General features: G+C 40.1%; 1 protein-coding gene across 3 annotated transcripts in view; it reads right to left on the bottom strand.

The window, feature by feature from the left end:
• The window catches only part of NLRX1 (NLR family member X1), a 90,144-nt gene that overhangs the window by 59,947 nt on the left and 15,465 nt on the right, over positions 1-14,732 (bottom strand). For 2 of the 3 annotated variants that reach the window (XM_075190558.1, XM_075190556.1), the window contains exon 2: positions 12,335-12,456. The exons of the other annotated variant lie outside the window; for it this stretch is intronic. The gene's annotated coding sequence lies outside the window, so the exon portion shown is untranslated. The remainder of the gene's footprint in view (positions 1-12,334; positions 12,457-14,732) is intronic. 3 annotated transcript variants of the gene reach the window in all.

Genomic DNA, 14,732 nt, shown 5'->3' with positions numbered 1-14,732 from the left:
AAAGGGCATGACCAGGAACTCATACAGACCAAACGGGGTGATAAATGTGGACCGCTCCTGAGCCTCAGGCGTCAGAGGGATCTGCCAATAACCCCTACTCAGATCCATAATGGTTATATAGCGAGCATGGGCTAACCGTTCTAGCAATTCATCTATCCTGGGCATGGGATAGGCATCAAACACAGTAGCCTCATTTAACCTTCTATAATCCACACAGAACCGGGTTCCACCACATTTTTTGGGGATCAGCACTACTGGTGCAGCCCAGGAGCTGTGGGACTTTCTAATTACCCCTAACTCCAACATTTCTTCAATCTCCCTTTTCATATCTGTCTGCACTTCCAGGGAAACTCGATAAGCTGTCTGTCTGAGGGGAGGCTGATCGCCTGTGTTTACATGATGAACAACTAGATGTGTTTGTCCTGGCTTCCCTGTAAAATGATTCTGATAGGGCTTCAATGTCACAAACAGCTGATCTATCTGTACTTCTGTCAAGCTCTCACTACGCTGGGTGGTCTCTAATGATCTCCCACTCTTGGCAGAGGCTACTAAGTCTAACAAGGGGTCTGGCTCTTGGTCCTCTTCAGGTAAGCTACATACAGCTAATACAGAGACCCCCCTTTCGTGGTAGGCCTTGATCATGTTCACATGATATACCTTGTGCCTCTTCCGTCCCTCATCCCTGGCTACCACATAATTGACATCATTGATGCGTTGAACTATCAAGAAGGGGCCCTCCCAAGCAGCCTGTAACTTATTCTGCCGCATAGGAACCAATACCAGAACTTTCTGACCCACTTCAAAGATACGCTCCCTAGCACTGCGGTCATACCATTGCTTCTGCTTAGTCTGGGCAGCCTTCAGATTACTATGCACCATCCCCATTAGGGATGCATCCTCTCCCTGAACTGCACCACATAGTGGACCACGGAGGTTTCGGGGGTGATTAATTTCCCTTCCCAATCCTCTTTGATCAGATCTAAGGGACCGCGCACCCTGCGCCCATACAGGAGTTCAAAGGGGGAGAAGCCAGTGGATTCCTGCGGCACCTCCCTGTACGCAAACAGGAGGTGCGGCAGAAACCTCTTCCAGTCTCTCCCCTGGGACTCCACAAAGGTTCTGAGCATCTGTTTGAGAGTACCATTAAAACGCTCACACAGGCCATTAGTCTGTGGGTGGTAGGGGCTGGCTATGAGGTGTTCCACCTGCATCTTTTTGCAAAGGCTTTGCATTAAATTAGACATAAACTGTGTGCCCTGATCAGTTAACATTTCCTTGGGGGAATCCTACCCTGGAGAAAATGGATATGAGGGCATCGGCCACCTTGTCAGCCCGTATGGAGGAGAGGGCCACCGATTCGGGGTACCGTGTGGCATAGTCCACCACAGTGAGAATAAATTGTTTTCCAGAGCTGCTGGGAATGGCAAGGGGTCCTATAATGTCCACAGCTACCCGCTCAAAGGGTTCTGCTATTATTGGCAGGGGCACTAGAGGGGCGTGTCCCACATCACCAGGCTTCCCCACCATCTGACAGGCATGACAAGATCGACAATAATTGGCAATATCTTTGCCCATTTCTGGCCAGTAAAACTTTTGCTTTAAGCGAGACTTAGTTTTCTTTATGCCTAAATGCCCTGCCAGCGGGACCTCATGAGCTACCCTGAGTAACCCTTCCCGATACATAAGGGGTACCACTAGCCGTTTCTCCATCACCCCCGCCTCAGGTACATCTCTGGCTACACTTTCCTTATACAACCTTCCCTGTTCCCAAAACTCTTTCTTTATCAGACTCAGTGGGAGGACTGCCTGCTAGGCACCTCAGTGTTTCCAGTGTAGTGTCAGTGTGCTGTGCTTGTTGAAAAGCCTGGCTTCTCACTTGCTGCTCAGTGTCTGGTGATAAAGGTAAGGCGTCTGTAACTGCAGGTGCTGGAGGGAGGGGGGTTAGAGGGGGAGTTTCTGGGTCAGAGGGACTTTCTACCTCTCTCTCAGGAGTTAATTGTGAGGACCTATCCTTCTCTGCTTGCCTACGTGTGACCACTGACACTGAGGAAATAGTTACATCCCCTACCTCCTTGGATACAGACAGTTGACCTAGGTTGGATACAATTGAGCAATCATTTTCCTTCTCACATCCTAGTTTACAGACTTCAGATACAACTGAACAAACATTTTCCCTGTCACATCCTGATACCTGGGAAAAAACATGGTTAGGTTCAGAGTCCACAACATCACTACTAGCAACATAACGAGATAACATCCTGCCTAAATCAGTTCCAAGCAAAACATTTGTAGGAATATTGTCCGATACCCCGACTTCCCTTAGACCTCTTCCAGCACCCCAGTCCAGATAGACCCGGGCCATAGGCACAGCAGGGTGTATTCCTCCCACCCCGCGCACAGCAATAGTTTTCCCTGGAATTATATCCGATGACCCCACCAACTCTGAACGCACCAGGGTAACATCAGCACCCGTGTCTCTTAACCTCACAGTTACCTTGTCACCGACAGTGACCGTTTGCAGATTGTCATTCCGGCTCACTTGGGATCCCGCAACACACAGGACAGCTGGAGCAGACCGGGGAGGAGGTGGTCCCACAGTGGAGGCTGTAGATGTCTTTCGGTCTGGACAGGCGGCACTGAGGTGCCCTGTCCTGTTGCAAATAAAACAGCGGCGGGTATCTCCCTGAACAGGCTTGGCCCCCACCCTCCCAAAAGATGAAGAAACAACAGCAGGTGAAGGTGCTCCTCCGGGCCGCTCCCCTTTCCAGGCAGACTGTCCTGGCACAAAAGTTCCTCTTTTAGCTGCAGGTGCCCGGGTGACAGTGTACTTGTCAGCCAGTCTAGCTGCTTCCGCAGATGATGTAGGGTCAAGATCCACTACCCATTCCTTCACATCAGCTGGGCACAAAGTCAGAAACTGCTCCTGGATCATCAAATCTTGCAGAGCATCAAAGGTGGTGATCTGTAGCCCTCCAACCCACTGTTTGAAGGAAGCACACAGCTGGGCCACCAGTCCTGAATATGTGTCAGAGGCACTGCGTTTTAAATCTCTGAATTTCTGCCTATGCGCCTCTGGGGTGATGTTAAAACGTTGCAACAGGGCACTTTTGATTGCCTCATAATTTCCGTCCATCTCAGGTGGAAGATCTGCAAAGGCTTCTAATGCTTTACCTCGCAAACCAGGGGTGAGATATTGTGCCCACTGATCTTTGGCCAGTCCATACTGTCGGCAAGTCTTTTCAAATCCTCGCAAAAAAGCATCTACATCCCCGTCTTTTTCCAATACAGGGAAATTCTCAGGACGGGGTCTGCTAATACCAGTGTCTTTGGCTTCTGGCTGGCGTTTGAGCTTGGCAAGCTCCAGCTCATATCTCCTATCTGCCTCTCGGCAGATTCTCTTTCTGCCTGTCGCTCTGCTTGGCGCTCCGCTGCCTCCATAGCAGCGCGCCTCTCTGCTGCCTCCATAGCAGCGCGCCTCTCTGCTGCCTCCATAGCAGCGTGTCTCTCTCTCTCCTGACAGTCAGCAGCTTCCTTCTCCTGGAACTGCTGTATAAGTTGCATTTTAGTTGTAATGTCCGCTGGGCCCAAATATTTCAGGGCGTTTTGCATATAAACGTCCATAGCAGTGTCCACACATGAACCATTAGAATCATCCGAAATTAACCGTCCCTGGTTTTGAGGAATATCCACAGTCAGGTCCGCTCCTGAGTCCTGGCTATGCTCTTCCTCGGACACAACTGTGAGTTGATGTTCATCCCTCTGTACAAGAGCTTCAATCAATTGCTCCTTACTTTTGCCACTGGTGGGAATTCCTGCATCCTCACAATCTGAAATCAGCGCCTCCTTTGTCAAACGTTTATATGCAGCAGCCATTTCCTCAGTTTAATGCCAAATAAAAAAAGATAAGAAAGAAAAGAGAAGGGGAGGGAAAGAAACAATTGCTGTATGTCTTATAATGTTTTAAGCATTGAGTTTAGTCTCTGGTGAATTAGTCTGTATTTCCTCTCTCAGGGATCACACAACCCTAATTCACTTAAGTTCTTAAAAAAAAATTAAAAATATATCCCACAAGCTTGCCACCAATTTGTCACGAACGCGCTCCTAGCTGCCGTGACGTTGGGGTGTTTGCTGTATGAGGTCACACACGATTTCAGCCCGCAGTCTCTCTCACCTATCACACAGGTTCTTAGACCTACGGAATCGCCCCCAAACACAGCGCTCTCACACCCCCAGGCACTTCAGGTACAGCCACCACCTATTGGGTACGGGCAATAGGACCCCAATATACTATCCCACCGCTGCCACCAATTTGTCACGAACAGCACTCACCTGAGTCTGCGTGACGCTTATGTGACACAGGGTTAACCACACAACAACCACTTGGTATGTCTAAAATGATTAAATCCTTCCCTATCTATGCCACACACTAGCTTTGCGATACTAATTACCACCACCAAGGTTTTTTCGGATAAGAGCTGACACTCTTATTTAGGAAGCCTTCGGTTCTCCCTAGCATTAATCCAACACAATTTACTTTAATCAGAGTTCACTTAAACCACAAGGTTTGCACAGTTTCAATTAGGTAGCGTCTGGACCAAACTGTCGCGTGAATTCATAAGAACACAGAGACTAGAACTTATTAAGTGTAATTTAATATGGAAGACACATCCACAATGCTTAAGATAAAAATATAATAAAATGACATACAAATATAGTGCAATTGTTTCTTATAAAATAAAAAGGATAAAACACAGAATTGATACCTCACTTAGAATCAAGTTTGTGGTGCCGGGAGGAGCAGGAAAAAAATGGAACCTCTTCAATTACTCCCTCAGAAGAAGAACCAGGAGTTACATTTTCAGTACAGTTTTAAAACCCAGCTACAGGGCCCACAGCCCCCCCCCCCCTTCCTGTGACCTTATTCAGCTTGAATCTGTCATTTACATACAACCCAGTCTCTGCAGTCGGCATGTCTGGGGCCTCCCAAACATGTGTGAGATTTCATTGTCTTGCAAGAGATTTCTCCAAAGGCTTTCCCATTTGCGTCCTGCCCTAAATGACATAAGGTGCTACCCTTATCTAACAGCCCCCCTGGGTGGTTTAACATACACAAAACCCCTTGATCTAATAGCTTCTAAGAGAACCATGTCCCACTATTTCTAGGAAGTAATTCACAAACATATATTTGCAGATTTATGCCTAAAAATTAGCTTGCACATGACAGATATGGATTTGGCAGAAGTCCTGAGTGACAGAGTAGCGATGATTTGGAGAAAATTGAAGAATTTCAAAGACATGATAGTACACATTCATTTTACAACTAGAAGTAATCCTGAAAAGAAGAACAAAGGCTCCCATAAAAGTGGGAATTGCCACACATGTCAATTTATGGTTCAAACAAATGCATACATTGATATAATAAAAATATGGGAAATTAAAGTTTTCATCAATTCCAGAAATTAAAAATGGAATATATTGTCTTTCGTAAACAAGAAATATATTGGCAATACCAAGAGACAACTCAAAATAACAATCCTGAAGCATGCTGGAAACATCCAAAATGCAGAAACAGATAAAAGTAAATTCAAACCTTTGCCAAGTCTAGCTAGACCCTTATTAATGTACCATAATAGTAACACAAAGGATTTCATAGAACATGGTATGGAAAAAGTAAAGATAAGAGGCGGTCATATGGTACAAAAACTACTTTAAAGAGTGGCCAGACTCTTATTCTTAAGGGAAAGGATGGCTTTGTATGGCCTTAATGAGAACATTAATTTGTCTTCCTTCATATAATGAATTTTGTAATTGGGAAACTGACGATCCCATAAATTGTTAAGGGAAACATTCACTTTTCTTTTTCAGTAAATTTAAATTAAACTCTAACATATTTGGGACCGGATTCATATTCGCACGCAAGTTGCGTTTTAAAATAAAGTGCAACAATCTTGAGCATAGTTAAACCATATTTAAGTGGATCTCAAGATTTGTTTCAATTTGAATCTGGGTGGAAATACGCTCTGCCTAAATCAGGGGTGGGCAAACCAGTCCTCAAGGGCCATCAACAGTTCATGTTTTTAGGATTTCTTTAATCATGCACAGCTGAGTTAATCTATTTGGCTGGGTCAGTAATTATCCCAGCTGTTTCTACAGACAGAAATCCTAAAAACATGAACTGTTGTTGGCCCTTGAGGACTGGTTTGCCCACCCCTGGCCTAAATGGTACTTGCCTTACATAGAAAGACAGATGATGATGATTTACGCAAATGATGTCATTCTGACTATAACCAACCCCCACATATCTCTACCTAACTTATTCCAAAAAATACAGCTTACTTTCCAATTTTAAAATAAATACAGATAAATCTGAAGTACTAGACTTTAATATGACACCAAATTCCGTCCAAACACTTAAAACAAATGATCAATTCCGCTGGCAAACACGGAAATTTAAATATTTAGGGATCTATCTCACGAAAACATACTCTTAACTCCATGCAGCTAACATCCCCCATCTTTTAGATTCCATTAACTCAGATATCAACCATTGGTCTAAACACCTTACATCTTGGTTTGGCCGCATCGCCACTATCAAGATGAATATCCTTCCTAGACTACTATATATTTGGCAAACACTACCTATATTATGACTAATTTATAACAGACCCTCACTAAATTTATATGGGCTGGATGTAAACCCAGAATCTGCATGCAGATGCTCCACAGACATCAAACTTCAGGAGAAATCTGTGTTCCACACCTAGAGAAATACTACCTAGCCACTCACCTTTCCCAATGCATTACATGGCATTCACCTCCCTACCAGCGAATATGGACGCAGATTGAATAAGATTTACAAAAAAAATATAAAAAAAAAAAATTCACCCTATTCTGACTTATGGACACCTCCAAAACAGAGACCCCCCTCAATCTCCCAAACCCCCACAATTAAATTCTCTCTTTCAATTTTGGACCATGCCACACGTATTTACCAATTACTCTCTGGCCACTCTCTATTATTTCCTCTGTAGAACTCAACCTCCTTCCCTCCAGACCAGGGCTATCGTTTGTTTCATCATTGAACAAAACAAAATTATTAGCCTGGGATCTTTCTCCCATGCAATTTTTCTCCACATTTGAAGTCCTCAGCACTTCACTAACCCTCCCCAAACAACTCTTTTACCAATATCTCCAACTCCGACATTTCTTTAACTCACTTAAACTCACTCTGGCCTCGGACCAGTGCTCACCTTTTGAATCCCTCTGCCGTAGCTCCCTCTCCCCTGCAAATTGCCTAATCACAGCTTGTTGGAAACAACCGACTGCACCCTTGCTATCAGAAGCTACCCAAAATATATGGGCAATTTATCGTATGGAGAGCATAACGGCCACATTACATGACACTCCAAATAATGTTCGGAACGTATGGACTCCCTGGACAAATTATTATGACGCAACCCTTCCATGTCCATCACCTAATCCTTACAATGGGATACTGACACCCCCCCTCCGCCCCCCTAGCTTAGATAAACCACTTGATAGCTACTAATTAAACCCCTACCTCACTTTTTCCTCCCTCTTTGATCCTCCCCCTTAGTTTGTCTCCACACAACTTTACTCAGAGGTATCATACAACATTTAATATTTTGTCTCCATGTTTTGATATTTACCAATGTCATACCTATATAATTATTGGTTTATTTATATTGTATTTTTACCTTTGAAAATCCAATAAAATAATATTTTAAAAAAAAGAGACAGAACAGACTGCGGTATACACAGATGCGTATGTGCAATATAAGGTCACATCAGAATGCATAAGAAATGATCCAATAAAAAATAAATATAATCATTAATATAAATATGGATATTAAAAACAAAATGGACATTATTTTTTGCTTTCAATACATAAATCATGATGCTTCCAATACATATTGTACATAGAATGTGTTTTTAGTCCATCTTACTTGCATACACATGTTCTGAGCTAGCTAGTGGCACGCATACGTGTAGTTTATAAATCAAAGACTTTGCTGTGGCAGTCATCACTATCAGTCCACAGTTACATCTACCCCTGTAGCCAGTACAAATATTATGCTGCAACCAAGCGTACTTAGAGGACTTGAATCAGCCACATCTGCTTTGTTACTGTACGTTGCCCACGTTAGTAGTGTAGATACGAATCATCATAATACAGCACATTTACATTTTAAAATAATAATTGCATACACATATATATTTACAAATAGTTTAGTAATATTTCACTAAATATCACAAGTAGTTTCACTTATTAATAAAAATTGTCACTATGCGACAGTCACACAATTCATATTAAATAAATTATAGGTTGAGAGTACTGAATATTGATGTGCCATAATTTAAGCAACATTAAAATTAAGAAAATATGAAAAAGGGTATATTTAAAACTTAGAGATTCACTGTTAGTTTTGTGTTTGATAGTATAGTTTTTAAACCCACTGACAAATTAAATAAATGGTTGGAAGCAGATGCGAATATGCTACGATACACTTATAATTAATAGGTACACAACTAAAATAATTTTGATGACATGTGATGAATTAAAATAGTAACAATCTATGTAACTGTAAAACCATATGACAATCCGATTATTTGATTTTCTTATTTACAGAAAGTAAACTATTTAATTTTAACTCACACATTTAAAATACTGGTATACATATTGATTTTTAATTCTGGTGTATTAAAATGGTAGGTATGGAGCTATACTACATATTTAAATTTGAACATTTGGAGAAAGATGAGATCATGCAACTTGAAGAATAAAATTTTTGATTATAAAAAACAAAATCATTTACAAATTTTATTCACAGTAGTTATAACAAATTCACACTTATCACAGGTCAGGTATATTGCTCTCCTGACAAAGTCGATGACGGAACACAAACTTCTTCAAGAGGGCATTATACAACAAAATGGCTTGCAACAAAATTATACTCCACAGTATAGCTGGTGTCGATAGCAGTTCTTCAATCGAATAGAGAAATGTAGCTTACGACGATTTATGTTTGAATATACCTGAACTCTGGTACGTGTGAATTTGTTATAAGTACTGTGAATAAAATTTGTAAGTGATTTTACACCATGGAAGGGCCCCCTTGTTATATTTAAAAATCCTCACTTGACAAAATCTTACTTCCAGCCCTGATAAAGCAGTCGGCTCCCATTGGTGTCTTGTTGCCAGTATTGTTGTTGAAAATATATATAATATATATAAATAATTGAGGTCTGCATTAAAGAATGGAATATCTATAGCAAGGTCTAGAATCTGCAGGCAGGAGGATTAGAATATTTTTGTTGCGTCTGTGATAAAATTAGATATGGAACTACAGGGACTCTCGTGTTAAGTGAAGCAAGAAAATATGTAATGGTACTTCAGACCAAGTACGAGTTCTGTGACAGACCAAACATTAAGGCACAGATTATGTTAAACATCATCTGAATAATGCTGGGTACACACTACAAGAAAATTGTAACAATGCGATAGCAAAGCCATTTTACCAAGGACAGGGAAAAAAGTCCTGATCAGCATGCCAATTCATGTGTACACACTATACACAATTACCTTCAGATCTGTGCTCTTCATCTGTCAAAACAATCGGCTGCAACTCTCTGCCTCTCCTCTGAGTGATAGCACACTGTCACAAAGCGTTTTGATGTTGATGAAAGTTGAGGTGGATGGAGGGGGTGACTGCACCTGGGGCAATAGCCTGCTGACGTGGTGTTACCTGAACAGCTGTTGCAGTGATGTAACAGGTGTTGAAGTTTAATAATTGGACGAAGGTAGTAATCAATATTTTCTGTATAGTAATATCAGTTGCAATGTGATTAGTGCGCAATTGAATAATTATGATTGCAAATAACAACATGCAAATAAGTTTAATCTATTTATATTAGTGAATAAAAAATGGTGAAGAGGCTAAATATTGTTTCCAACATCTAAATTACATCAAGTTTGGTATCAAACTGTTCGCAAATTGCATGAGAATGTTTCCGGTATTATTTATGTAGTGTCCGCACTTTGCAAACGCTAGTTATAAACAATATCAGTTTTTCCATACACCAAATAGCCATCTCACAGGAATCATAAAAACCAGTTTATACAGGTCTAGAGGTGGAAATCTTGAGAAGGACAACTGGCAATCTCAAAGAACAATGACCAGAGAAATCCTCCAATGCCACGTTGAGTTCCTGGGAGGTCAAGACCCTTCAACCTATGACTGAAGACCTTAATACTGTAACAGTGTATCTTTGTGATGTCCCTGCCTTTTACAACTGTACTGTGTATAAATTGTTCACCTCTGGCTTTGGAAACCAGAGCGTTGTCATAGAAGCTTGTGCTAGTGCTAACAGGCGCATGCGTATTCATACCAAACTTTGCCTTGTAAAAAATTTAGAGAATAAATCCTTTGTTCTTTGGAACCACAGCGATTGCATCAGAAAATCTTTATTAGTGACGATAGTTATGGCTATAACAAAGGTTATTGTCAGAGCAGCGGATAGAATGATCCCCGAAGCACAGAGACTATGCGGCACTTGAACCCCTTCACATATTGCGTCCGGTTCCCGCCAGTGTAGCGTTCCATGGCTGCACAGGAGAGGTCCTGATCCCGCTGCAGGAACCCAGTGACAGGTGATGTAGCTAAATTGTAGTTCCAATTCTGCAGAATGCATATACACTGCAGATTGGAACGACATTGTTCCATCGTTGAACAAGATTTATAGTTCAGTTTACAAATCTCGTTCAAAGATAGGATGTGCTTTGGAATGATAATCGTTTCTCGTTGCAGGGTACACACTACTGTGATATCGGGCCAATCAGTCGCTTATCGTTTGATTGGTCCGAAAATCTGCTGAAACACTGCAGTATGGTTACCATACTACATACCATAACAACACTTACACATAGACTGTTGATATTAGTTAGTCTGCTAAAATACAAAATACAAAAAACTGAAAGCACAACTTTGGAGGTGCGCAAGTATTTGGATCAGAATCTATAATTACCCATGCTATCTAATAGAACTGGAAAATTTTAATTCACTAATAGGAAATTTACATTTTAGGAAAATATAAAGGCAACATACAGCATCATCAAGTTGATAGAATTTTATTGTAAACCGTACACCAGCAGTGACTTAAATATTAGAATTGGTTTGGTGTGAGACTCAGGACTAAGCAGCTTGGCTGTACGTGGTGTGCATCTGATAGCTACCCCAGCACCCCAGAACCACCCCTAGCAATAATTAAGAATATCGTAAGCACTTTATTCATAGAAGAGTATATTAAGTAGAGAAAATGTAATAATCCTATGACTGCAGACATTGTAATAACACAGTCAAAAATATACTGGATAACCTTAGATTGCAGAGTAACCCTGGTGTGCAGTGAAAGTGCTGGCAGTCAAGATAGCATCCTGGTCTCAAACGAATTGCTTAACTAACATGGTATTTCCTGTCTTCAAAATGTTTTATTAAGGGGGAATTCAATTGACGGCGATGTGGCGCGCGAACATCGCGCTCCGCACATTGCCGGCAATTATGATAAAAATCTTTAACACGAGGAAAAATGAGCGGAGATTTCTATTAAATCTCCAATGCCAAGTTTCTCTGGAACGTTTGTGAAACACTTCGCTGCTAATTAAATTCCCCCCTAAAAGTCTCTGTCGTAAAAGTATCTGTAAGAAGAAATACACCTACTATATTTACAATAATAAGGCACACGGAGCCAATATGAAGTATATACTTATACATAAAAATTATTTCTTCTTATTTCCACGTGGGGAGATGTGCCACAAGAAGCTCTTATTTTCTACCTACCAGAACACTTGAAAACATTTTTAGAACTTAACTTTGGTATCCAATGCTAGACTCCATAAAACACTTTGAGTCAACAAAACTAAATCATATGACCAGCTTTACAAACTTAATTACTGAACTTACCAAAATAATCATGGCCAGGGCACCTGTCACATGGGGGGATGTTGCTTGCACTATACAAGAGATATTAAAGTGCAACGTGTTATAAAACTGTAAATAAAGAGTTAAAAAGTTCAACCACTGACCTCTGAAGTACCTGGAGACCAATGATTTCACAGAAACATTCATACAGCAGTAAACCACACCCCCTCCACTTTCATATAGTGCAGTCACAATATATATATATATATATATATATATATATATATATATATATATATATATATATATGCAAGACAAAACCACATCACTCTCAGGACTTATAGTATTGAGAAAGTATCAGAAAAATAGATCAACATTTCAGAACTTTTTAGTACCTTTATCTGTATGGAAGTTCTTATGGGATTCTCATGCAAGACTCTGGGAGCTGGGTAATGATTGAGACTGACAGGGTGGCCTCTTTACTACAGTTATGGTCTCTTCAGCCCTGTTAAGTAACCTAAAAAAGTAAATTAAAAATAAATACAACCACACCACTTACAAAAATACATTTTAATTGAACAGAATACATACTCTCCAAACCTCTTGTGAACTGATGTATTGTGCTTATACTTTATAAAGACCTCAGTGGAGGCCAGTTATGAAGGGAAAATTGCTGCTCCACATCACAAATAGAGCTATGAACCCATTGTGCAAGTCAACATGATTTATTTTTTCTGAGTCAAATCATTATAATAAGATAAAGGGATGGAGAGGACACATTTTCATGACCGGAGGGGCGCACAAAAATTTGCACTCTGCAAAGGACTTGATTTTTGTACCTGATCAGAGGTGGCGGAGATTAAATCTGGTCCTATACTTTTAATGAAACAAAATATTTACCATAGACAGTGCACTATGTAGTTTAAAAAAACGTCAGCAACCCACAGCCCCTCAATGCTCAACTAACTCCAACATTAGACAGCATGGGCTTGTTTCCAAAATAACAGGGAGACAACAAATCTTCAAAAGCACCATTTTTAAACTCTCTAACACAAAGCACAAGGGCACAGTCTTGAAATTGCCTTGCCTTGAAATTGCGTGGAAAGAAAAAGACAGTGTTCAGAGCATTCTGAAGCATAGATGATTAAACTGTGAAATGCAAATCCAGCATGTAGAGAGCAATTACAGCACTGCAATCTTCAAAACGAATATAGAAATGTTATAAAAGAAGCTTTTCAATTTTTTCTGTGAAGTACGAATGGTGAATGGTGTTCACATGGATTGAGGGTGTGTAAAGTGGGAGAAGTACCTGAGTCAATGACCAATAAACCTTCTAACATGTGTACTGTTCAGTTCTATTCAATATTTTCATTGATTTTTTTTGCTATAAATCAGGTATTTTGCTACTTATTAAGGTTTCATTTTGTAGAATTACAATAGTAATCAAACAAGTTTTAGTAGGCAGGAGTGAGTATGCAATTACTAATTTGCTTCTCTCCCCACCCAGGATTTGTAAGCAATGTAAACATCTCAGATGTATAAGAATGAAAAAGGGTGAGGTACATATAAAGAACAATGATTACCACGCATGGATACCAAATAAAATTGCAAGATCAGCTTTCCAACTTTTTCAGTTTAATGTTTGGTCCTACACCAAAATGTAAAAATATATATATATTTTCCCAAGGTATGGTAAGAAGGAGAAAAGGGATATACATATTCCCTCCTAATTAGTATGACCCAGCCGGCTAATAGGTGTATAATATCAAATTGAAAGAAAAAATAAAGAATACAAAACATGGTGCATACTTTATAAAACAATGCAAGTGTGTAAGAATGAGCAATGAGCCTGCTCACCTTCAGTAAATTCACTTTTTCAAACAATTTAATGGATACTTCTTCTTGCTCCCAAAAGGTGAATTCTCTCAGCTACACCAACTCACAATAAATGAGGACAACATGTGAAGATACACAGCCAGGCATAGGGGTATATTTACTAAACTGAGGGTTTGAAAAAGTAGAGATGTTGCCTATAGCAATATTCTAGTTATAATTTATTTAGTACATTCTACAAAATGACAGCTAGAATCTGATTGGTTGCTATAGGCAATATCTTCACTTTCAGACCCGCACTTTAGTAAATATACCCCATAGTGTAGAATGAAAAAACTTGCAGACACTACCAATGTTAGTAAATTTGCTCACCTAAATTAAATGAAAATAGACAGTGACAAAAGTTCTCAGTGGTTAGAATCTGATCCTCTTGATATCTAATTGGTTCAGCTCAGAAGGGATATGTGTATAAAGGAGAAATACATATAATAGTGTGAGTCGTGGATAAATAGGAGTTAAATAAGAAAAAGTGGATTCATTCACCTCAACAGCATCTTTAATATCCAACCATAAAATCTGTAAACTACTTAGAAATCTTTATTGCAAAACAATTTTATTTTATAAATTGCACTTACGTAACCACTGGGATTAGAAAAACTTGTAACTAATTCAAAATCTGTTGATCTCCCAATGCCAGTTAACTTCCTCGCAGCTGGTGCTTGAAAGGTATATGTATCCATGAAAGGAACCCCACAAAGAAGAGGGTTGAAATATTAAAAGAGTAGGGTATGATAAACTGGAGTAAATTTGAACGTAACAGTGCGCATACAAAACTCTAAAATAAATGTTTATATTTCACCCATTCTATTCCAAGCTATCCAGTTCAGATGGAAAAAATCTGTGAAGAGATGCATTCTCACATACAAATTTAAAGAGAAAAAAAACCAAAAAAAAACCCAC

The sequence above is a fragment of the Mixophyes fleayi genome, chromosome 11 (assembly GCF_038048845.1).
Source record: "Mixophyes fleayi isolate aMixFle1 chromosome 11, aMixFle1.hap1, whole genome shotgun sequence".
In the NCBI taxonomy this organism is placed as follows: Eukaryota; Metazoa; Chordata; class Amphibia; order Anura; family Limnodynastidae; genus Mixophyes; species Mixophyes fleayi.
Note: the sequence above shows the minus strand (reverse complement) of the source record. Positions and strands in the feature narration are given on the sequence as shown.